The following is a 22,658-nucleotide window of genomic DNA, read 5'->3' on the forward strand; positions in this document are numbered from 1 at the left end:
CCTTGAGGAAAGAACTCACGTCAAGTTTCCTTTTAGCTCTAGAGCCTCTCAGGAGGAGCTCCCACGCAGGCTATGAAAGCACCCTGTTGATTTAGAGAAAACTCTTTCCCTTCCCAGTACACTGCCTACAGTGACAAGGGACCCATCCAAAACACTCTTATTTAGGTAGCTTCAAGGCAGCATGAATGGAGCGTTCAATATGGAAAAGCAAGTCTTGTGCCATAAATTCCCCGTTTCCAGTGAAAACGCAGCCTACATCCTTGTGATTTCTACCAAGTAAATATACACCGCTGCTACACACTGGTCCCTTCCTTGAATAAAGTTGGTTTGGCACGGAGTTCTGCATGTAGCCAACGGCCTCCCCAAAGGAGCGCTTTGGGACGCTATCGGGGCTTAGCCTCTTCTAAAACCCTGCAGTGTAAGAGGAAGAACTGGGCTTTGGCAAAAGCAGGAACGCAAGCCGACTTTCTCCTGTAAGTATGGGGTCTTAAGGTCTGACTCTGTAGAAGGAATGCGAAGCAGTTTTGGTTTGTCAGTGCCGCTCAGCCTAGGGCAATGAGGCAGATTGGCATGACATGTAGGATATAAGAGAACAGATTTCCTGGAGCTGTTGGAGTGCTGAGGAAACCTAGGTCTCCCAAGGAAGAGTGCAGTGTGTTGCCCTACACTCAGCATACACAGTGACTGGGAAAGGTTTCCGGGCCTGGATGTTTCTTAGCAGCCCAGGGGAGCCTGCCGGTACTCGGTGCTCTTGCAGAGAATAGGTTGCCCACGCGAGTTCCTGGTGACCTGAAAAGCTTACTAACGTTAAAAGAAAGCAGACCGAATGTTAAGCCTCAAGGGCTCTGCTCCAAGCTTCCGCTTCGGCAGGCTATTCAAGGCTTTACCTTGAGGAAAGGACTCACGTCAAGTTTCCTTTTAGCTCTAGAGCGTCTCAGGAGGAGCTCTCACCCAGGCTATGTAAGCACCCTGCTGATGTAGAGAACACTCGTTCCCTTCCCAGAGCCCTGCCTACTGTGACTAGAGACCCGTCCTAAAACTGTTATTTAGGTAGTTTCAAGGCAGGATGAATGCAGCATTCAAAATGGGAAAGCAAGGCCTGTGCCATCAGGTCCCCGTTTCCAGAGAACACGCAGCCTACCTCCTTGTGATTTCTACCATGTAAATATACACTCTAGCTACACACTGGTCCCTTCCCTGAATAACGTTTTCTTGGCACGGAGTTCTCCGTGTAGCCAACTGCCTCTCCCAGGGAAAGCTCTAGGTACGCTATCGGGACTTAGCTTCTTCTAAAACCCTGCAGTGCAAGAGGAAGAAATGTGCTTTGGTTACAGCAGGAACGCAAGCCGACTTTCTCCTGTAAGTATGGGGTCTGAAGTTATGACTCTTTAGAAGGAATGTGAAGCAGTTTTGGTTTCCCAGTGCGCTCAGCCTAGGGCAATGAGGCAGAATGGCATGACATGTAGGACGTAAGAGAACAGATTTCCTGGGGCTGTTGGAGTGCTGAGGAAACCTAGGTCTCCCAAGGAAGAGTGCAGTGTGTTGCCCTACACTCAGCATACACAGAGTGACTGGGAAAGGTTTCCGGGCCTGGATGTTTCTTAGCAGGCCAGGAGAGCCTGCCAGTACTCGGTGTTCTTGCAGGGAATAGGGTGCCCACGCGAGGGCATGGTGACCTGTAAAGCTTACTAACGTTAAAAGAAAGCAGACCTAAAATTAAGCCTCCAGGACTCTCCTCCAGGCTTCCGCTTCGGCAGGCTATTCAAGGCTTTACCTTGAGGAAAGAACTCACGTCAAGTTTCCTTTTAGCTCTAGAGCCTCTCAGGAGGAGCTCCCACGCAGGCTATGAAAGCACCCTGTTGATTTAGAGAAAACTCTTTCCCTTCCCAGTACACTGCCTACAGTGACAAGGGACCCATCCAAAACACTCTTATTTAGGTAGCTTCAAGGCAGCATGAATGGAGCGTTCAATATGGAAAAGCAAGTCTTGTGCCATAAATTCCCCGTTTCCAGTGAAAACGCAGCCTACATCCTTGTGATTTCTACCAAGTAAATATACACCGCTGCTACACACTGGTCCCTTCCTTGAATAAAGTTGGTTTGGCACGGAGTTCTGCATGTAGCCAACGGCCTCCCCAAAGGAGCGCTTTGGGACGCTATCGGGGCTTAGCCTCTTCTAAAACCCTGCAGTGTAAGAGGAAGAACTGGGCTTTGGCAAAAGCAGGAACGCAAGCCGACTTTCTCCTGTAAGTATGGGGTCTTAAGGTCTGACTCTGTAGAAGGAATGCGAAGCAGTTTTGGTTTGTCAGTGCCGCTCAGCCTAGGGCAATGAGGCAGATTGGCATGACATGTAGGATATAAGAGAACAGATTTCCTGGAGCTGTTGGAGTGCTGAGGAAACCTAGGTCTCCCAAGGAAGAGTGCAGTGTGTTGCCCTACACTCAGCATACACAGTGACTGGGAAAGGTTTCCGGGCCTGGATGTTTCTTAGCAGCCCAGGGGAGCCTGCCGGTACTCGGTGCTCTTGCAGAGAATAGGTTGCCCACGCGAGTTCCTGGTGACCTGAAAAGCTTACTAACGTTAAAAGAAAGCAGACCGAATGTTAAGCCTCAAGGGCTCTGCTCCAAGCTTCCGTTTCGGCAGGCTATTCAAGGCTTTACCTTGAGGAAAGGACTCACGTCAAGTTTCCTTTTAGCTCTAGAGCGTCTCAGGAGGAGCTCTCACCCAGGCTATGTAAGCACCCTGCTGATGTAGAGAACACTCGTTCCCTTCCCAGAGCCCTGCCTACTGTGACTAGAGACCCGTCCTAAAACTGTTATTTAGGTAGTTTCAAGGCAGGATGAATGCAGCATTCAAAATGGGAAAGCAAGGCCTGTGCCATCAGGTCCCCGTTTCCAGAGAACACGCAGCCTACCTCCTTGTGATTTCTACCATGTAAATATACACTCTAGCTACACACTGGTCCCTTCCCTGAATAACGTTTTCTTGGCACGGTGTTCTCCGTGTAGCCAACTGCCTCTCCCAGGGAAAGCTCTAGGTACGCTATCGGGACTTAGCTTCTTCTAAAACCCTGCAGTGCAAGAGGAAGAAATGTGCTTTGGTTACAGCAGGAACGCAAGCCGACTTTCTCCTGTAAGTATGGGGTCTTAAGGTCTGACTCAGTAGAAGGAATGCGAAGCAGTTTGGGTTTGTCAGTGCCGCTCAGCCTAGGGCAATGAGGCAGATTGGCATGACATGTAGGATATAAGAGAACAGATTTCCTGGAGCTGTTGGAGTGCTGAGGAAACCTAGGTCTCCCAAGGAAGAGTGCAGTGTGTTGCCCTACACTCAGCATACACAGAGTGACTGGGAAAGGTTTCCGGGCCTGGATGTTTCTTAGCAGCCCAGGGGAGCCTGCCGGTACTCGGTGCTCTTGCAGGGAAGAGGGTGCCCACGCGAGGTCCTGGTGACCTGAAAAGCTTACTAACGTTAAAAGAAAGCAGACCGAATGTTAAGCCTCAAGGGCTCTGCTCCAAGCTTCCGCTTCGGCAGGCTATTCAAGGCTTTACCTTGAGGAAAGGACTCACGTCAAGTTTCCTTTTAGCTCTAGAGCGTCTCAGGAGGAGCTCTCACCCAGGCTATGTAAGCACCCTGCTGATGTAGAGAACACTCGTTCCCTTCCCAGAGCCCTGCCTACTGTGACTAGAGACCCGTCCTAAAACTGTTATTTAGGTAGTTTCAAGGCAGGATGAATGGAGCATTCAAAATGGGAAAGCAAGGCCTGTGCCATCAGGTCCCCGTTTCCAGAGAACACGCAGCCTACCTCCTTGTGATTTCTACCATGTAAATATACACTCTAGCTACACACTGGTCCCTTCCCTGAATAAGGTTTTCTTGGCACGGAGTTCTCCGTGTAGCCAACTGCCTCTCCCAGGGAAAGCTCTAGGTACGCTATCGGGACTTAGCTTCTTCTAAAACCCTGCAGTGCAAGAGGAAGAACTGTGCTTTGGTTACAGCAGGAACGCAAGCCGACTTTCTCCTGTAAGTATGGGGTCTTCAGGTATGACTCTGTAGAAGGAATGCGAAGCAGTTTGGGTTTGTCAGTGCCGCTCAGCCTAGGGCAATGAGGCAGATTTGCATGACATGTAGGATATAAGAGAACAGATTTCCTGGAGCTGTTGGAGTGCTGAGGAAACCTAGGTCTCCCAAGGAAGAGTGCAGTGTGTTGCCCTACACTCAGCATACACAGAGTGACTGGGAAAGGTTTCCGGGCCTGGATGTTTCTTAGCAGGCCAGGAGAGCCTGCCAGTACTCGGTGTTCTTGCAGGGAATAGGGTGCCCACGCGAGGGCCTGGTGACCTGAAAAGCTTACTAACGTTAAAAGAAAGCAGACCTAAAATTAAGCCTCCAGGACTCTCCTCCAAGCTTCCGCTTCGGCAGGCTATTCAAGGCTTTACCTTGAGGAAAGGACTCACGTCAAGTTTCCTTTTAGCTCTAGAGCCTCTCAGGAGGAGCTCCCACGCAGGCTATGAAAGCACCCTGTTGATTTAGAGAAAACTCTTTCCCTTCCCAGTACACTGCCTACAGTGACAAGGGACCCATGCAAAACACTCTTATTTAGGTAGCTTCAAGGCAGCATGAATGGAGCGTTCAATATGGAAAAGCAAGTCTTGTGCCATACATTCCCCGTTTCCAGTGAAAACGCAGCCTACCTCCTTGTGATTTCTACCAAGTAAATATACACTGCTGCTACACACTGGTCCCTTCCTTGAATAAAGTTGGTTTGGCACGGAGTTCTGCATGTAGCCAACGGCCTCCCCAAAGGAGCGCTTTGGGACGCTATCGGGGCTTAGCCTCTTCTAAAACCCTGCAGTGTAAGAGGAAGAACTGGGCTTTGGCAAAAGCAGGAACGCAAGCCGACTTTCTCCTGTAAGTATGGGGTCTGAAGTTATGACTCTTTAGAAGGAATGTGAAGCAGTTTTGGTTTCCCAGTGCGCTCAGCCTAGGGCAATGAGGCAGAATGGCATGACATGTAGGACGTAAGAGAACAGATTTCCTGGGGCTGTTGGAGTGCTGAGGAAACCTAGGTCTCCCAAGGAAGAGTGCAGTGTGTTGCCCTACACTCAGCATACACAGAGTGACTGGGAAAGGTTTCCGGGCCTGGATGTTTCTTAGCAGGCCAGGAGAGCCTGCCAGTACTCGGTGGTCTTGCAGGGAATAGGGTGCCCACGCGAGGGCCTGGTGACCTGTAAAGCTTACTAACGTTAAAAGAAAGCAGACCTAAAATTAAGCCTCCAGGACTCTTCCAGGCTTCCGCTTCGGCAGGCTATTCAAGGCTTTACCTTGAGGAAAGAACTCACGTCAAGTTTCCTTTTAGCTCTAGAGCCTCTCAGGAGGAGCTCCCACGCAGGCTATGAAAGCACCCTGTTGATTTAGAGAAAACTCTTTCCCTTCCCAGTACACTGCCTACAGTGACAAGGGACCCATCCAAAACACTCTTATTTAGGTAGCTTCAAGGCAGCATGAATGGAGCGTTCAATATGGAAAAGCAAGTCTTGTGCCATAAATTCCCCGTTTCCAGTGAAAACGCAGCCTACATCCTTGTGATTTCTACCAAGTAAATATACACCGCTGCTACACACTGGTCCCTTCCTTGAATAAAGTTGGTTTGGCACGGAGTTCTGCATGTAGCCAACGGCCTCCCCAAAGGAGCGCTTTGGGACGCTATCGGGGCTTAGCCTCTTCTAAAACCCTGCAGTGTAAGAGGAAGAACTGGGCTTTGGCAAAAGCAGGAACGCAAGCCGACTTTCTCCTGTAAGTATGGGGTCTTAAGGTCTGACTCTGTAGAAGGAATGCGAAGCAGTTTTGGTTTGTCAGTGCCGCTCAGCCTAGGGCAATGAGGCAGATTGGCATGACATGTAGGATATAAGAGAACAGATTTCCTGGAGCTGTTGGAGTGCTGAGGAAACCTAGGTCTCCCAAGGAAGAGTGCAGTGTGTTGCCCTACACTCAGCATACACAGTGACTGGGAAAGGTTTCCGGGCCTGGATGTTTCTTAGCAGCCCAGGGGAGCCTGCCGGTACTCGGTGCTCTTGCAGAGAATAGGTTGCCCACGCGAGTTCCTGGTGACCTGAAAAGCTTACTAACGTTAAAAGAAAGCAGACCGAATGTTAAGCCTCAAGGGCTCTGCTCCAAGCTTCCGCTTCGGCAGGCTATTCAAGGCTTTACCTTGAGGAAAGGACTCACGTCAAGTTTCCTTTTAGCTCTAGAGCGTCTCAGGAGGAGCTCTCACCCAGGCTATGTAAGCACCCTGCTGATGTAGAGAACACTCGTTCCCTTCCCAGAGCCCTGCCTACTGTGACTAGAGACCCGTCCTAAAACTGTTATTTAGGTAGTTTCAAGGCAGGATGAATGCAGCATTCAAAATGGGAAAGCAAGGCCTGTGCCATCAGGTCCCCGTTTCCAGAGAACACGCAGCCTACCTCCTTGTGATTTCTACCATGTAAATATACACTCTAGCTACACACTGGTCCCTTCCCTGAATAACGTTTTCTTGGCACGGAGTTCTCCGTGTAGCCAACTGCCTCTCCCAGGGAAAGCTCTAGGTACGCTATCGGGACTTAGCTTCTTCTAAAACCCTGCAGTGCAAGAGGAAGAAATGTGCTTTGGTTACAGCAGGAACGCAAGCCGACTTTCTCCTGTAAGTATGGGGTCTGAAGTTATGACTCTTTAGAAGGAATGTGAAGCAGTTTTGGTTTCCCAGTGCGCTCAGCCTAGGGCAATGAGGCAGAATGGCATGACATGTAGGACGTAAGAGAACAGATTTCCTGGGGCTGTTGGAGTGCTGAGGAAACCTAGGTCTCCCAAGGAAGAGTGCAGTGTGTTGCCCTACACTCAGCATACACAGAGTGACTGGGAAAGGTTTCCGGGCCTGGATGTTTCTTAGCAGGCCAGGAGAGCCTGCCAGTACTCGGTGTTCTTGCAGGGAATAGGGTGCCCACGCGAGGGCATGGTGACCTGTAAAGCTTACTAACGTTAAAAGAAAGCAGACCTAAAATTAAGCCTCCAGGACTCTCCTCCAGGCTTCCGCTTCGGCAGGCTATTCAAGGCTTTACCTTGAGGAAAGAACTCACGTCAAGTTTCCTTTTAGCTCTAGAGCCTCTCAGGAGGAGCTCCCACGCAGGCTATGAAAGCACCCTGTTGATTTAGAGAAAACTCTTTCCCTTCCCAGTACACTGCCTACAGTGACAAGGGACCCATCCAAAACACTCTTATTTAGGTAGCTTCAAGGCAGCATGAATGGAGCGTTCAATATGGAAAAGCAAGTCTTGTGCCATAAATTCCCCGTTTCCAGTGAAAACGCAGCCTACATCCTTGTGATTTCTACCAAGTAAATATACACCGCTGCTACACACTGGTCCCTTCCTTGAATAAAGTTGGTTTGGCACGGAGTTCTGCATGTAGCCAACGGCCTCCCCAAAGGAGCGCTTTGGGACGCTATCGGGGCTTAGCCTCTTCTAAAACCCTGCAGTGTAAGAGGAAGAACTGGGCTTTGGCAAAAGCAGGAACGCAAGCCGACTTTCTCCTGTAAGTATGGGGTCTTAAGGTCTGACTCTGTAGAAGGAATGCGAAGCAGTTTTGGTTTGTCAGTGCCGCTCAGCCTAGGGCAATGAGGCAGATTGGCATGACATGTAGGATATAAGAGAACAGATTTCCTGGAGCTGTTGGAGTGCTGAGGAAACCTAGGTCTCCCAAGGAAGAGTGCAGTGTGTTGCCCTACACTCAGCATACACAGTGACTGGGAAAGGTTTCCGGGCCTGGATGTTTCTTAGCAGCCCAGGGGAGCCTGCCGGTACTCGGTGCTCTTGCAGAGAATAGGTTGCCCACGCGAGTTCCTGGTGACCTGAAAAGCTTACTAACGTTAAAAGAAAGCAGACCGAATGTTAAGCCTCAAGGGCTCTGCTCCAAGCTCCGTTTCGGCAGGCTATTCAAGGCTTTACCTTGAGGAAAGGACTCACGTCAAGTTTCCTTTTAGCTCTAGAGCGTCTCAGGAGGAGCTCTCACCCAGGCTATGTAAGCACCCTGCTGATGTAGAGAACACTCGTTCCCTTCCCAGAGCCCTGCCTACTGTGACTAGAGACCCGTCCTAAAACTGTTATTTAGGTAGTTTCAAGGCAGGATGAATGCAGCATTCAAAATGGGAAAGCAAGGCCTGTGCCATCAGGTCCCCGTTTCCAGAGAACACGCAGCCTACCTCCTTGTGATTTCTACCATGTAAATATACACTCTAGCTACACACTGGTCCCTTCCCTGAATAACGTTTTCTTGGCACGGTGTTCTCCGTGTAGCCAACTGCCTCTCCCAGGGAAAGCTCTAGGTACGCTATCGGGACTTAGCTTCTTCTAAAACCCTGCAGTGCAAGAGGAAGAAATGTGCTTTGGTTACAGCAGGAACGCAAGCCGACTTTCTCCTGTAAGTATGGGGTCTTAAGGTCTGACTCAGTAGAAGGAATGCGAAGCAGTTTGGGTTTGTCAGTGACGCTCAGCCTAGGGAAATGAGGCAGATTTGCATGACATGTAGGATATAAGAGAACAGATTTCCTGGAGCTGTTGGAGTGCTGAGGAAACCTAGGTCTCCCAAGGAAGAGTGCAGTGTGTTGCCCTACACTCAGCATACACAGAGTGACTGGGAAAGGTTTCCGGGCCTGGATGTTTCTTAGCAGCCCAGGGGAGCCTGCCGGTACTCGGTGCTCTTGCAGGGAATAGGGTGCCCACGCGAGGGCCTGGTGACCTGAAAAGCTTACTAACGTTAAAAGAAAGCAGACCGAATGTTAAGCCTCAAGGGCTCTGCTCCAAGCTTCCGCTTCGGCAGGCTATTCAAGGCTTCACCTTGAGGAAAGTACTCACGTTAAGTTTCCTTTTAGCTCTAGAGCGTCTCAGGTGGAGCTCTCACCCAGGCTATGTAAGCACCCTGCTGATGTAGAGAACACTCGTTCCCTTCCCAGAGCCCTGCCTACAGTGACTAAAGACCCGTCCTAAACCTGTTATTTAGGTAGCTTCAAGGCAGCATGAAAGGAGCATTCAAAATGGGAAAGCAAGGCTTGTGCCATCAGGTCGCCGTTTCCAGCGAACATGCAGCCTACCTCCTTCTGATTTCTACCAACTAAATATACACTCTAGGTACACACTGGTCCCTTTCTTGAATAATGTTGGTTTGGCACGGAGTTCTGCGTGTAGCCAACGACCACCCCTGAGGAGCACTCTAGGTACGCTATCGGGGCTTAGCCTCTTCTAAAACCCTGCAGTGTAAGAGAAAGAACTCTGCTTTGGTACCAGCAGGAACGCAAGCCGACTTTCTCCTGTAAGTATGGGGTCTGAAGTTATGACTCTTTAGAAGGAATGCGAAGCAGTTTTGGTTTCCCAGTGCGCTCAGCCTAGGGCAATGAGGCAGAATGGCATGACATGTAGGACGTAAGAGAACAGATTTCCTGGAGCTGTTGGAGTGCTGAGGAAACCTAGGTCTCCCAAGGAAGAGTGCAGTGTGTTGCCCTACACTCAGCATACACAGAGTGACTGGGAAAGGTTTCCGGGCCTGGATGTTTCTTAGCAGGCCAGGAGAGCCTGCCAGTACTCGGTGTTCTTGCAGGGAATAGGGTGCCCACGCGAGGGCCTGGTGACCTGAAAAGCTTACTAACGTTAAAAGAAAGCAGACCTAAAATTAAGCCTCCAGGACTCTCCTCCAAGCTTCCGCTTCGGCAGGCTATTCAAGGCTTTACCTTGAGGAAAGGACTCACGTCAAGTTTCCTTTTAGCTCTAGAGCCTCTCAGGAGGAGCTCCCACGCAGGCTATGAAAGCACCCTGTTGATTTAGAGAAAACTCTTTCCCTTCCCAGTACACTGCCTACAGTGACAAGGGACCCATGCAAAACACTCTTATTTAGGTAGCTTCAAGGCAGCATGAATGGAGCGTTCAATATGGAAAAGCAAGTCTTGTGCCATACATTCCCCGTTTCCAGTGAAAACGCAGCCTACCTCCTTGTGATTTCTACCAAGTAAATATACACTGCTGCTACACACTGGTCCCTTCCTTGAATAAAGTTGGTTTGGCACGGAGTTCTGCATGTAGCCAACGGCCTCCCCAAAGGAGCGCTTTGGGACGCTATCGGGGCTTAGCCTCTTCTAAAACCCTGCAGTGTAAGAGGAAGAACTGGGCTTTGGCAAAAGCAGGAACGCAAGCCGACTTTCTCCTGTAAGTATGGGGTCTTAAGGTCTGACTCTGTAGAAGGAATGCGAAGCAGTTTTGGTTTGTCAGTGCCGCTCAGCCTAGGGCAATGAGGCAGATTGGCATGACATGTAGGATATAAGAGAACAGATTTCCTGGAGCTGTTGGAGTGCTGAGGAAACCTAGGTCTCCCAAGGAAGAGTGCAGTGTGTTGCCCTACACTCAGCATACACAGAGTGACTGGGAAAGGTTTCCGGGCATGGATGTTTCTTAGCAGCCCAGGGGAGCCTGCCGGTACTCGGTGCTCTTGCAGGGAATAGGGTGCCCACGCGAGGGCCTGGTGACCTGAAAAGCTTACTAACGTTAAAAGAAAGCAGACCGAATGTTAAGCCTCAAGGGCTCTGCTCCAAGCTTCCGCTTCGGCAGGCTATTCAAGGCTTTACCTTGAGGAAAGGACTCACGTCAAGTTTCCTTTTAGCTCTAGAGCGTCTCAGGAGGAGCTCTCACCCAGGCTATGTAAGCACCCTGCTGATGTAGAGAACACTCGTTCCCTTCCCAGAGCCCTGCCTACTGTGACTAGAGACCCGTCCTAAAACTGTTATTTAGGTAGTTTCAAGGCAGGATGAATGGAGCATTCAAAATGGGAAAGCAAGGCCTGTGCCATCAGGTCCCCGTTTCCAGAGAACACGCAGCCTACCTCCTTGTGATTTCTACCATGTAAATATACACTCTAGCTACACACTGGTCCCTTCCCTGAATAACGTTTTCTTGGCACGGAGTTCTCCGTGTAGCCAACTGCCTCTCCCAGGGAAAGCTCTAGGTACGCTATCGGGACTTAGCTTCTTCTAAAACCCTGCAGTGCAAGAGGAAGAACTGTGCTTTGGTTACAGCAGGAACGCAAGCCGACTTTCTCCTGTAAGTATGGGGTCTTAAGGTCTGACTCTGTAGAAGGAATGCGAAGCAGTTTGGGTTTGTCAGTGCCGCTCAGCCTAGGGAAATGAGGCAGATTTGCATGACATGTAGGATATAAGAGAACAGATTTCCTGGAGCTGTTGGAGTGCTGAGGAAACCTAGGTCTCCCAAGGAAGAGTGCAGTGTGTTGCCCTACACTCAGCATACACAGAGTGACTGGGAAAGGTTTCCGGGCATGGATGTTTCTTAGCAGCCCAGGGGAGCCTGCCGGTACTCGGTGCTCTTGCAGGGAATAGGGTGCCCACGCGAGGGCCTGGTGACCTGAAAAGCTTACTAACGTTAAAAGAAAGCAGACCGAATGTTAAGCCTCAAGGGCTCTGCTCCAAGCTTCCGCTTCGGCAGGCTATTCAAGGCTTCACCTTGAGGAAAGGACTCACGTCAAGTTTCCTTTTAGCTCTAGAGCGTCTCAGGTGGAGCTCTCACCCAGGCTATGTAAGCACCCTGCTGATGTAGAGAACACTCGTTCCCTTCCCAGAGCCCTGCCTACAGTGACTAAAGACCCGTCCTAAAACTGTTATTTAGGTAGCTTCAAGGCAGCATGAAAGGAGCATTCAAAATGGGAAAGCAAGGCTTGTGCCATCAGGTCGCCGTTTCCAGCGAACATGCAGCCTACCTCCTTCTGATTTCTACCAACTAAATATACACTCTAGGTACACACTGGTCCCTTTCTTGAATAATGTTGGTTTGGCACGGAGTTCTGCGTGTAGCCAACGACCACCCCTGAGGAGCACTCTAGGTACGCTATCGGGGCTTAGCCTCTTCTAAAACCCTGCAGTGTAAGAGAAAGAACTCTGCTTTGGTACCAGCAGGAACGCAAGCCGACTTTCTCCTGTAAGTATGGGGTCTGAAGTTATGACTCTTTAGAAGGAATGCGAAGCAGTTTTGGTTTCCCAGTGCGCTCAGCCTAGGGCAATGAGGCAGAATGGCATGACATGTAGGACGTAAGAGAACAGATTTCCTGGAGCTGTTGGAGTGCTGAGGAAACCTAGGTCTCCCAAGGAAGAGTGCAGTGTGGTGCCCTACACTCAGCATACACAGAGTGACTGGGAAAGGTTTCCGGGCCTGGATGTTTCTTAGCAGGCCAGGAGAGCCTGCCAGTACTCGGTGTTCTTGCAGGGAATAGGGTGCCCACGCGAGGGCCTGGTGACCTGAAAAGCTTACTAACGTTAAAAGAAAGCAGACCTAAAATTAAGTCTCCAGGACTCTCCTCCAAGCTTCCGCTTCGGCAGGCTATTCAAGGCTTTACCTTGAGGAAAGGACTCACGTCAAGTTTCCTTTTAGCTCTAGAGCCTCTCAGGAGGAGCTCCCACGCAGGCTATGAAAGCACCCTGTTGATTTAGAGAAAACTCTTTCCCTTCCCAGTACACTGCCTACAGTGACAAGGGACCCATGCAAAACACTCTTATTTAGGTAGCTTCAAGGCAGCATGAATGGAGCGTTCAATATGGAAAAGCAAGTCTTGTGCCATACATTCCCCGTTTCCAGTGAAAACGCAGCCTACATCCTTGTGATTTCTACCAAGTAAATATACACTGCTGCTACACACTGGTCCCTTCCTTGAATAAAGTTGGTTTGGCACGGAGTTCTGCATGTAGCCAACGGCCTCCCCAAAGGAGCGCTTTGGGACGCTATCGGGGCTTAGCCTCTTCTAAAACCCTGCAGTGTAAGAGGAAGAACTGGGCTTTGGCAAAAGCAGGAACGCAAGCCGACTTTCTCCTGTAAGTATGGGGTCTTAAGGTCTGACTCTGTAGAAGGAATGCGAAGCAGTTTTGGTTTGTCAGTGCCGCTCAGCCTAGGGCAATGAGGCAGATTGGCATGACATGTAGGATATAAGAGAACAGATTTCCTGGAGCTGTTGGAGTGCTGAGGAAACCTAGGTCTCCCAAGGAAGAGTGCAGTGTGTTGCCCTACACTCAGCATACAGAGAGTGACTGGGAAAGGTTTCCGGGCATGGATGTTTCTTAGCAGCCCAGGGGAGCCTGCCGGTACTCGGTGCTCTTGCAGGGAATAGGGTGCCCACGCGAGGGCCTGGTGACCTGAAAAGCTTACTAACGTTAAAAGAAAGCAGACCGAATGTTAAGCCTCAAGGGCTCTGCTCCAAGCTTCCGCTTCGGCAGGCTATTCAAGGCTTTACCTTGAGGAAAGGACTCACGTCAAGTTTCCTTTTAGCTCTAGAGCGTCTCAGGAGGAGCTCTCACCCAGGCTATGTAAGCACCCTGCTGATGTAGAGAACACTCGTTCCCTTCCCAGAGCCCTGCCTACTGTGACTAGAGACCCGTCCTAAAACTGTTATTTAGGTAGTTTCAAGGCAGGATGAATGGAGCATTCAAAATGGGAAAGCAAGGCCTGTGCCATCAGGTCCCCGTTTCCAGAGAACACGCAGCCTACCTCCTTGTGATTTCTACCATGTAAATATACACTCTAGCTACACACTGGTCCCTTCCCTGAATAACGTTTTCTTGGCACGGAGTTCTCCGTGTAGCCAACTGCCTCTCCCAGGGAAAGCTCTAGGTACGCTATCGGGACTTAGCTTCTTCTAAAACCCTGCAGTGCAAGAGGAAGAACTGTGCTTTGGTTACAGCAGGAACGCAAGCCGACTTTCTCCTGTAAGTATGGGGTCTTCAGGTATGACTCTGTAGAAGGAATGCGAAGCAGTTTGGGTTTGTCAGTGCCGCTCAGCCTAGGGCAATGAGGCAGATTTGCATGACATGTAGGATATAAGAGAACAGATTTCCTGGAGCTGTTGGAGTGCTGAGGAAACCTAGGTCTCCCAAGGAAGAGAGCAGTGTGTTGCCCTACACTCAGCATACACAGAGTGACTGGGAAAGGTTTCCGGGCCTGGATGTTTCTTAGCAGCCCAGGGGAGCCTGCCGGTACTCGGTGCTCTTGCAGGGAATAGGTTGCCCACGCGAGGTCCTGGTGACCTGAAAAGCTTACTAACGTTAAAAGAAAGCAGACCGAATGTTAAGCCTCAAGGGCTCTGCTCCAAGCTTCCGCTTCGGCAGGCTATTCAAGGCTTTACCTTGAGGAAAGGACTCACGTCAAGTTTCCTTTTAGCTCTAGAGCCTCTCAGGAGGAGCTCCCCCGCAGGCTATGAAAGCACCCTGTTGATTTAGAGAAAACTCTTTCCCTTCCCAGTACACTGCCTACAATGACAAGGGCCCCATGCAAAACACCCTTATTTAGGTAGCTTCAAGGCAGCATGAATGGAGCGTTCAATATGGAAAAGCAAGTCTTGTGCCATACATTCCCCGTTTCCAGTGAAAACGCAGCCTACCTCCTTGTGATTTCTACCAAGTAAATATACACTGCTGCTACACACTGGTCCCTTCCTTGAATAAAGTTGGTTTGGCACGGAGTTCTGCATGTAGCCAACGGCCTCCCCAAAGGAGCGCTTTGGCACGCTATCGGGGCTTAGCCTCTTCTAAAACCCTGCAGTGTAAGAGGAAGAACTGGGCTTTGGCAAAAGCAGGAACGCAAGCCGACTTTCTCCTGTAAGTATGGGGTCTTCAGGTATGACTCTGTAGAAGGAATGCGAAGCAATTTTGGTTTGTCAGTGCCGCTCAGCCTAGGGCAATGAGGCAGATTTGCATGACATGTAGGATATAAGAGAACAGATTTCCTGGAGCTGTTGGAGTGCTGGGGAAACCTCGGTCTCCCAAGGAAGTGTGCAGTGTGTTGCCCTACACTCAGCATACACAGTGACTGGGAAAGGTTTCCGGGCATGGATGTTTCTTAGCAGCCCAGGGGAGCCTGCCGGTACTCGGTGCTCTTGCAGGGAATAGGGTGCCCACGCGAGGGCCTGGTGACCTGAAAAGCTTACTAACGTTAAAAGAAAGCAGACCGAATGTTAAGCCTCAAGGGCTCTGCTCCAAGCTTCCGCTTCGGCAGGCTATTCAAGGCTTCACCTTGAGGAAAGGACTCACGTCAAGTTTCCTTTTAGCTCTAGAGCGTCTCAGGAGGAGCTCTCACCCAGGCTATGTAAGCACCCTGCTGATGTAGAGAACACTCGTTCCCTTCCCAGAGCCCTGTCTACAGTGACTAAAGACCCGTCCTAAAACTGTTATTTAGGTAGTTTCAAGGCAGGATGAATGGAGCATTCAAAATGGGAAAGCAAGGCCTGTGCCATCAGGTCCCCGTTTCCAGAGAACACGCAGCCTACCTCCTTGTGATTTCTACCATGTAAATATACACTCTAGCTACACACTGGTCCCTTCCCTGAATAACGTTTTCTTGGCACGGAGTTCTCCGTGTAACCAACTGCCTCTCCCAGGGAAAGCTCTAGGTACGCTATCGGGACTTAGCTTCTTCTAAAACCCTGCAGTGCAAGAGGAAGAAATGTGCTTTGGTTACAGCAGGAACGCAAGCCGACTTTCTCCTGTAAGTATGGGGTCTTAAGGTCTGACTCAGTAGAAGGAATGCGAAGCAGTTTGGGTTTGTCAGTGCCGCTCAGCCTAGGGAAATGAGGCAGATTTGCATGACATGTAGGATATAAGAGAACAGATTTCCTGGAGCTGTTGGAGTGCTGAGGAAACCTAGGTCTCCCAAGGAAGAGTGCAGTGTGTTGCCCTACACTCAGCATACACAGAGTGACTGGGAAAGGTTTCCGGGCCTGGATGTTTCTTAGCAGCCCAGGGGAGCCTGCCGGTACTCGGTGCTCTTGCAGGGAATAGGGTGCCCACGCGAGGGCCTGGTGACCTGAAAAGCTTACTAACGTTAAAAGAAAGCAGACCGAATGTTAAGCCTCAAGGGCTCTGCTCCAAGCTTCCGCTTCGGCAGGCTATTCAAGGCTTCACCTTGAGGAAAGGACTCACGTCAAGTTTCCTTTTAGCTCTAGAGCGTCTCAGGTGGAGCTCTCACCCAGGCTATGTAAGCACCCTGCTGATGTAGAGAACACTCGTTCCCTTCCCAGAGCCCTGCCTACAGTGACTAAAGACCCGTCCTAAAACTGTTATTTAGGTAGCTTCAAGGCAGCATGAAAGGAGCATTCAAAATGGGAAAGCAAGGCTTGTGCCATCAAGTCGCCGTTTCCAGCGAACATGCAGCCTACCTCCTTCTGATTTCTACCAACTAAATATACACTCTAGGTACACACTGGTCCCTTTCTTGAATAATGTTGGTTTGGCACGGAGTTCTGCGTGTAGCCAACGACCACCCCTGAGGAGCACTCTAGGTACGCTATCGGGGCTTAGCCTCTTCTAAAACCCTGCAGTGTAAGAGAAAGAACTCTGCTTTGGTACCAGCAGGAACGCAAGCCGACTTTCTCCTGTAAGTATGGGGTCTGAAGTTATGACTCTTTAGAAGGAATGCGAAGCAGTTTTGGTTTCCCAGTGCGCTCAGCCTAGGGCAATGAGGCAGAATGGCATGACATGTAGGACGTAAGAGAACAGATTTCCTGGAGCTGTTGGAGTGCTGAGGAAACCTAGGTCTCCCAAGGAAGAGTGCAGTGTGTTGCCCTACACTCAGCATACACAGAGTGACTGGGAAAGGTTTCCGGGCCTGGATGTTTCTTAGCAGGCCAGGAGAGCCTGCCAGTACTCGGTGTTCTTGCAGGGAATAGGGTGCCCACGCGAGGGCCTGGTGACCTGAAAAGCTTACTAACGTTAAAAGAAAGCAGACCTAAAATTAAGCCTCCAGGACTCTCCTCCAAGCTTCCGCTTCGGCAGGCTATTCAAGGCTTTACCTTGAGGAAAGGACTCACGTCAAGTTTCCTTTTAGCTCTAGAGCCTCTCAGGAGGAGCTCCCACGCAGGCTATGAAAGCACCCTGTTGATTTAGAGAAAACTCTTTCCCTTCCCAGTACACTGCCTACAGTGACAAGGGACCCATCCAAAACACTCTTATTTAGGTAGCTTCAAGGCAGCATGAATGGAGCGTTCAATATGGAAAAGCAAGTCTTGTGCCATACATTCCCCGTTTCCAGTGAAAACGCAGCCTACCTCCTTGTGATTTCTACCAAGTAAATATACACTGCTGCTACACACTGGTCCCTTCCTTGAATAAAGTTGGTTTGGCACGGAGTTCTGTATGTAGCCAACGGCCTCCCCAAAGGAGCGCTTTGGGACGCTATCGGGGCTTAGCCTCTTCTAAAACCCTGCAGTGTAAGAGGAAGAACTGGGCTTTGGCAAAAGCAGGAACGCAAGCCGACTTTCTCCTGTAAGTATGGGGTCTTAAGGTCTGACTCTGTAGAAGGAATGCGAAGCAGTTTTGGTTTGTCAGTGCCGCTCAGCCTAGGGCAATGAGGCAGATTGGCATGACATGTAGGATATAAGAGAACAGATTTCCTGGAGCTGTTGGAGTGCTGAGGAAACCTAGGTCTCCCAAGGAAGAGTGCAGTGTGTTGCCCTACACTCAGCATACACAGAGTGACTGGGAAAGGTTTCCGGGCATGGATGTTTCTTAGCAGCCCAGGGGAGCCTGCCGGTACTCGGTGCTCTTGCAGGGAATAGGGTGCCCACGCGAGGGCCTGGTGACCTGAAAAGCTTACTAACGTTAAAAGAAAGCAGACCGAATGTTAAGCCTCAAGGGCTCTGCTCCAAGCTTCCGCTTCGGCAGGCTATTCAAGGCTTCACCTTGAGGAAAGGACTCACGTCAAGTTTCCTTTTAGCTCTAGAGCGTCTCAGGTGGAGCTCTCACCCAGGCTATGTAAGCACCCTGCTGATGTAGAGAACACTCGTTCCCTTCCCAGAGCCCTGCCTACAGTGACTAAAGACCCGTCCTAAAACTGTTATTTAGGTAGCTTCAAGGCAGCATGAAAGGAGCATTCAAAATGGGAAAGCAAGGCTTGTGCCATCAAGTCGCCGTTTCCAGCGAACATGCAGCCTACCTCCTTCTGATTTCTACCAACTAAATATACACTCTAGGTACACACTGGTCCCTTTCTTGAATAATGTTGGTTTGGCACGGAGTTCTGCGTGTAGCCAACGACCACCCCTGAGGAGCACTCTAGGTACGCTATCGGGGCTTAGCCTCTTCTAAAACCCTGCAGTGTAAGAGAAAGAACTCTGCTTTGGTACCAGCAGGAACGCAAGCCGACTTTCTCCTGTAAGTATGGGGTCTGAAGTTATGACTCTTTAGAAGGAATGCGAAGCAGTTTTGGTTTCCCAGTGCGCTCAGCCTAGGGCAATGAGGCAGAATGGCATGACATGTAGGACGTAAGAGAACAGATTTCCTGGAGCTGTTGGAGTGCTGAGGAAACCTAGGTCTCCCAAGGAAGAGTGCAGTGTGTTGCCCTACACTCAGCATACACAGAGTGACTGGGAAAGGTTTCCGGGCCTGGATGTTTCTTAGCAGGCCAGGAGAGCCTGCCAGTACTCGGTGTTCTTGCAGGGAATAGGGTGCCCACGCGAGGGCCTGGTGACCTGAAAAGCTTACTAACGTTAAAAGAAAGCAGACCTAAAATTAAGCCTCCAGGACTCTCCTCCAAGCTTCCGCTTCGGCAGGCTATTCAAGGCTTTACCTTGAGGAAAGGACTCACGTCAAGTTTCCTTTTAGCTCTAGAGCCTCTCAGGAGGAGCTCCCACGCAGGCTATGAAAGCACCCTGTTGATTTAGAGAAAACTCTTTCCCTTCCCAGTACACTGCCTACAGTGACAAGGGACCCATCCAAAACACTCTTATTTAGGTAGCTTCAAGGCAGCATGAATGGAGCGTTCAATATGGAAAAGCAAGTCTTGTGCCATACATTCCCCGTTTCCAGTGAAAACGCAGCCTACCTCCTTGTGATTTCTACCAAGTAAATATACACTGCTGCTACACACTGGTCCCTTCCTTGAATAAAGTTGGTTTGGCACGGAGTTCTGCATGTAGCCAACGGCCTCCCCAAAGGAGCGCTTTGGGACGCTATCGGGGCTTAGCCTCTTCTAAAACCCTGCAGTGTAAGAGGAAGAACTGGGCTTGGCAAAAGCAGGAACGCAAGCCGACTTTCTCCTGTAAGTATGGGGTCTTAAGGTCTGACTCTGTAGAAGGAATGCGAAGCAGTTTTGGTTTGTCAGTGCCGCTCAGCCTAGGGCAATGAGGCAGATTGGCATGACATGTAGGATATAAGAGAACAGATTTCCTGGAGCTGTTGGAGTGCTGAGGAAACCTAGGTCTCCCAAGGAAGAGTGCAGTGTGTTGCCCTACACTCAGCATACACAGAGTGACTGGGAAAGGTTTCCGGGCATGGATGTTTCTTAGCAGCCCAGGGGAGCCTGCCGGTACTCGGTGCTCTTGCAGGGAATAGGGTGCCCACGCGAGGGCCTGGTGACCTGAAAAGCTTACTAACGTTAAAAGAAAGCAGACCGAATGTTAAGCCTCAAGGGCTCTGCTCCAAGCTTCCGCTTCGGCAGGCTATTCAAGGCTTCACCTTGAGGAAAGGACTCACGTCAAGTTTCCTTTTAGCTCTAGAGCGTCTCAGGAGGAGCTCTCACCCAGGCTATGTAAGCACCCTGCTGATGTAGAGAACACTCGTTCCCTTCCCAGAGCCCTGTCTACAGTGACTAAAGACCCGTCCTAAAACTGTTATTTAGGTAGTTTCAAGGCAGGATGAATGGAGCATTCAAAATGGGAAAGCAAGGCCTGTGCCATCAGGTCCCCGTTTCCAGAGAACACGCAGCCTACCTCCTTGTGATTTCTACCATGTAAATATACACTCTAGCTACACACTGGTCCCTTCCCTGAATAACGTTTTCTTGGCACGGAGTTCTCCGTGTAACCAACTGCCTCTCCCAGGGAAAGCTCTAGGTACGCTATCGGGACTTAGCTTCTTCTAAAACCCTGCAGTGCAAGAGGAAGAAATGTGCTTTGGTTACAGCAGGAACGCAAGCCGACTTTCTCCTGTAAGTATGGGGTCTTAAGGTCTGACTCAGTAGAAGGAATGCGAAGCAGTTTGGGTTTGTCAGTGCCGCTCAGCCTAGGGAAATGAGGCAGATTTGCATGACATGTAGGATATAAGAGAACAGATTTCCTGGAGCTGTTGGAGTGCTGAGGAAACCTAGGTCTCCCAAGGAAGAGTGCAGTGTGTTGCCCTACACTCAGCATACACAGAGTGACTGGGAAAGGTTTCCGGGCCTGGATGTTTCTTAGCAGCCCAGGGGAGCCTGCCGGTACTCGGTGCTCTTGCAGGGAATAGGGTGCCCACGCGAGGGCCTGGTGACCTGAAAAGCTTACTAACGTTAAAAGAAAGCAGACCGAATGTTAAGCCTCAAGGGCTCTGCTCCAAGCTTCCGCTTCGGCAGGCTATTCAAGGCTTCACCTTGAGGAAAGGACTCACGTCAAGTTTCCTTTTAGCTCTAGAGCGTCTCAGGTGGAGCTCTCACCCAGGCTATGTAAGCACCCTGCTGATGTAGAGAACACTCGTTCCCTTCCCAGAGCCCTGCCTACAGTGACTAAAGACCCGTCCTAAAACTGTTATTTAGGTAGCTTCAAGGCAGCATGAAAGGAGCATTCAAAATGGGAAAGCAAGGCTTGTGCCATCAAGTCGCCGTTTCCAGCGAACATGCAGCCTACCTCCTTCTGATTTCTACCAACTAAATATACACTCTAGGTACACACTGGTCCCTTTCTTGAATAATGTTGGTTTGGCACGGAGTTCTGCGTGTAGCCAACGACCACCCCTGAGGAGCACTCTAGGTACGCTATCGGGGCTTAGCCTCTTCTAAAACCCTGCAGTGTAAGAGAAAGAACTCTGCTTTGGTACCAGCAGGAACGCAAGCCGACTTTCTCCTGTAAGTATGGGGTCTGAAGTTATGACTCTTTAGAAGGAATGCGAAGCAGTTTTGGTTTCCCAGTGCGCTCAGCCTAGGGCAATGAGGCAGAATGGCATGACATGTAGGACGTAAGAGAACAGATTTCCTGGAGCTGTTGGAGTGCTGAGGAAACCTAGGTCTCCCAAGGAAGAGTGCAGTGTGTTGCCCTACACTCAGCATACACAGAGTGACTGGGAAAGGTTTCCGGGCCTGGATGTTTCTTAGCAGGCCAGGAGAGCCTGCCAGTACTCGGTGTTCTTGCAGGGAATAGGGTGCCCACGCGAGGGCCTGGTGACCTGAAAAGCTTACTAACGTTAAAAGAAAGCAGACCTAAAATTAAGCCTCCAGGACTCTCCTCCAAGCTTCCGCTTCGGCAGGCTATTCAAGGCTTTACCTTGAGGAAAGGACTCACGTCAAGTTTCCTTTTAGCTCTAGAGCCTCTCAGGAGGAGCTCCCACGCAGGCTATGAAAGCACCCTGTTGATTTAGAGAAAACTCTTTCCCTTCCCAGTACACTGCCTACAGTGACAAGGGACCCATCCAAAACACTCTTATTTAGGTAGCTTCAAGGCAGCATGAATGGAGCGTTCAATATGGAAAAGCAAGTCTTGTGCCATACATTCCCCGTTTCCAGTGAAAACGCAGCCTACCTCCTTGTGATTTCTACCAAGTAAATATACACTGCTGCTACACACTGGTCCCTTCCTTGAATAAAGTTGGTTTGGCACGGAGTTCTGCATGTAGCCAACGGCCTCCCCAAAGGAGCGCTTTGGGACGCTATCGGGGCTTAGCCTCTTCTAAAACCCTGCAGTGTAAGAGGAAGAACTGGGCTTTGGCAAAAGCAGGAACGCAAGCCGACTTTCTCCTGTAAGTATGGGGTCTTAAGGTCTGACTCTGTAGAAGGAATGCGAAGCAGTTTTGGTTTGTCAGTGCCGCTCAGCCTAGGGCAATGAGGCAGATTGGCATGACATGTAGGATATAAGAGAACAGATTTCCTGGAGCTGTTGGAGTGCTGAGGAAACCTAGGTCTCCCAAGGAAGAGTGCAGTGTGTTGCCCTACACTCAGCATACACAGAGTGACTGGGAAAGGTTTCCGGGCATGGATGTTTCTTAGCAGCCCAGGGGAGCCTGCCGGTACTCGGTGCTCTTGCAGGGAATAGGGTGCCCACGCGAGGGCCTGGTGACCTGAAAAGCTTACTAACGTTAAAAGAAAGCAGACCGAATGTTAAGCCTCAAGGGCTCTGCTCCAAGCTTCCGCTTCGGCAGGCTATTCAAGGCTTTACCTTGAGGAAAGGACTCACGTCAAGTTTCCTTTTAGCTCTAGAGCGTCTCAGGAGGAGCTCTCACCCAGGCTATGTAAGCACCCTGCTGATGTAGAGAACACTCGTTCCCTTCCCAGAGCCCTGCCTACTGTGACTAGAGACCCGTCCTAAAACTGTTATTTAGGTAGTTTCAAGGCAGGATGAATGGAGCATTCAAAATGGGAAAGCAAGGCCTGTGCCATCAGGTCCCCGTTTCCAGAGAACACGCAGCCTACCTCCTTGTGATTTCTACCATGTAAATATACACTCTAGCTACACACTGGTCCCTTCCCTGAATAACGTTTTCTTGGCACGGAGTTCTCCGTGTAGCCAACTGCCTCTCCCAGGGAAAGCTCTAGGTACGCTATCGGGACTTAGCTTCTTCTAAAACCCTGCAGTGCAAGAGGAAGAAATGTGCTTTGGTTACAGCAGGAACGCAAGCCGACTTTCTCCTGTAAGTA

Source organism: Eschrichtius robustus, chromosome 15, assembly GCF_028021215.1.
Source record: "Eschrichtius robustus isolate mEscRob2 chromosome 15, mEscRob2.pri, whole genome shotgun sequence".
Lineage (NCBI taxonomy): Eukaryota > Metazoa > Chordata > Mammalia > Artiodactyla > Eschrichtiidae > Eschrichtius > Eschrichtius robustus.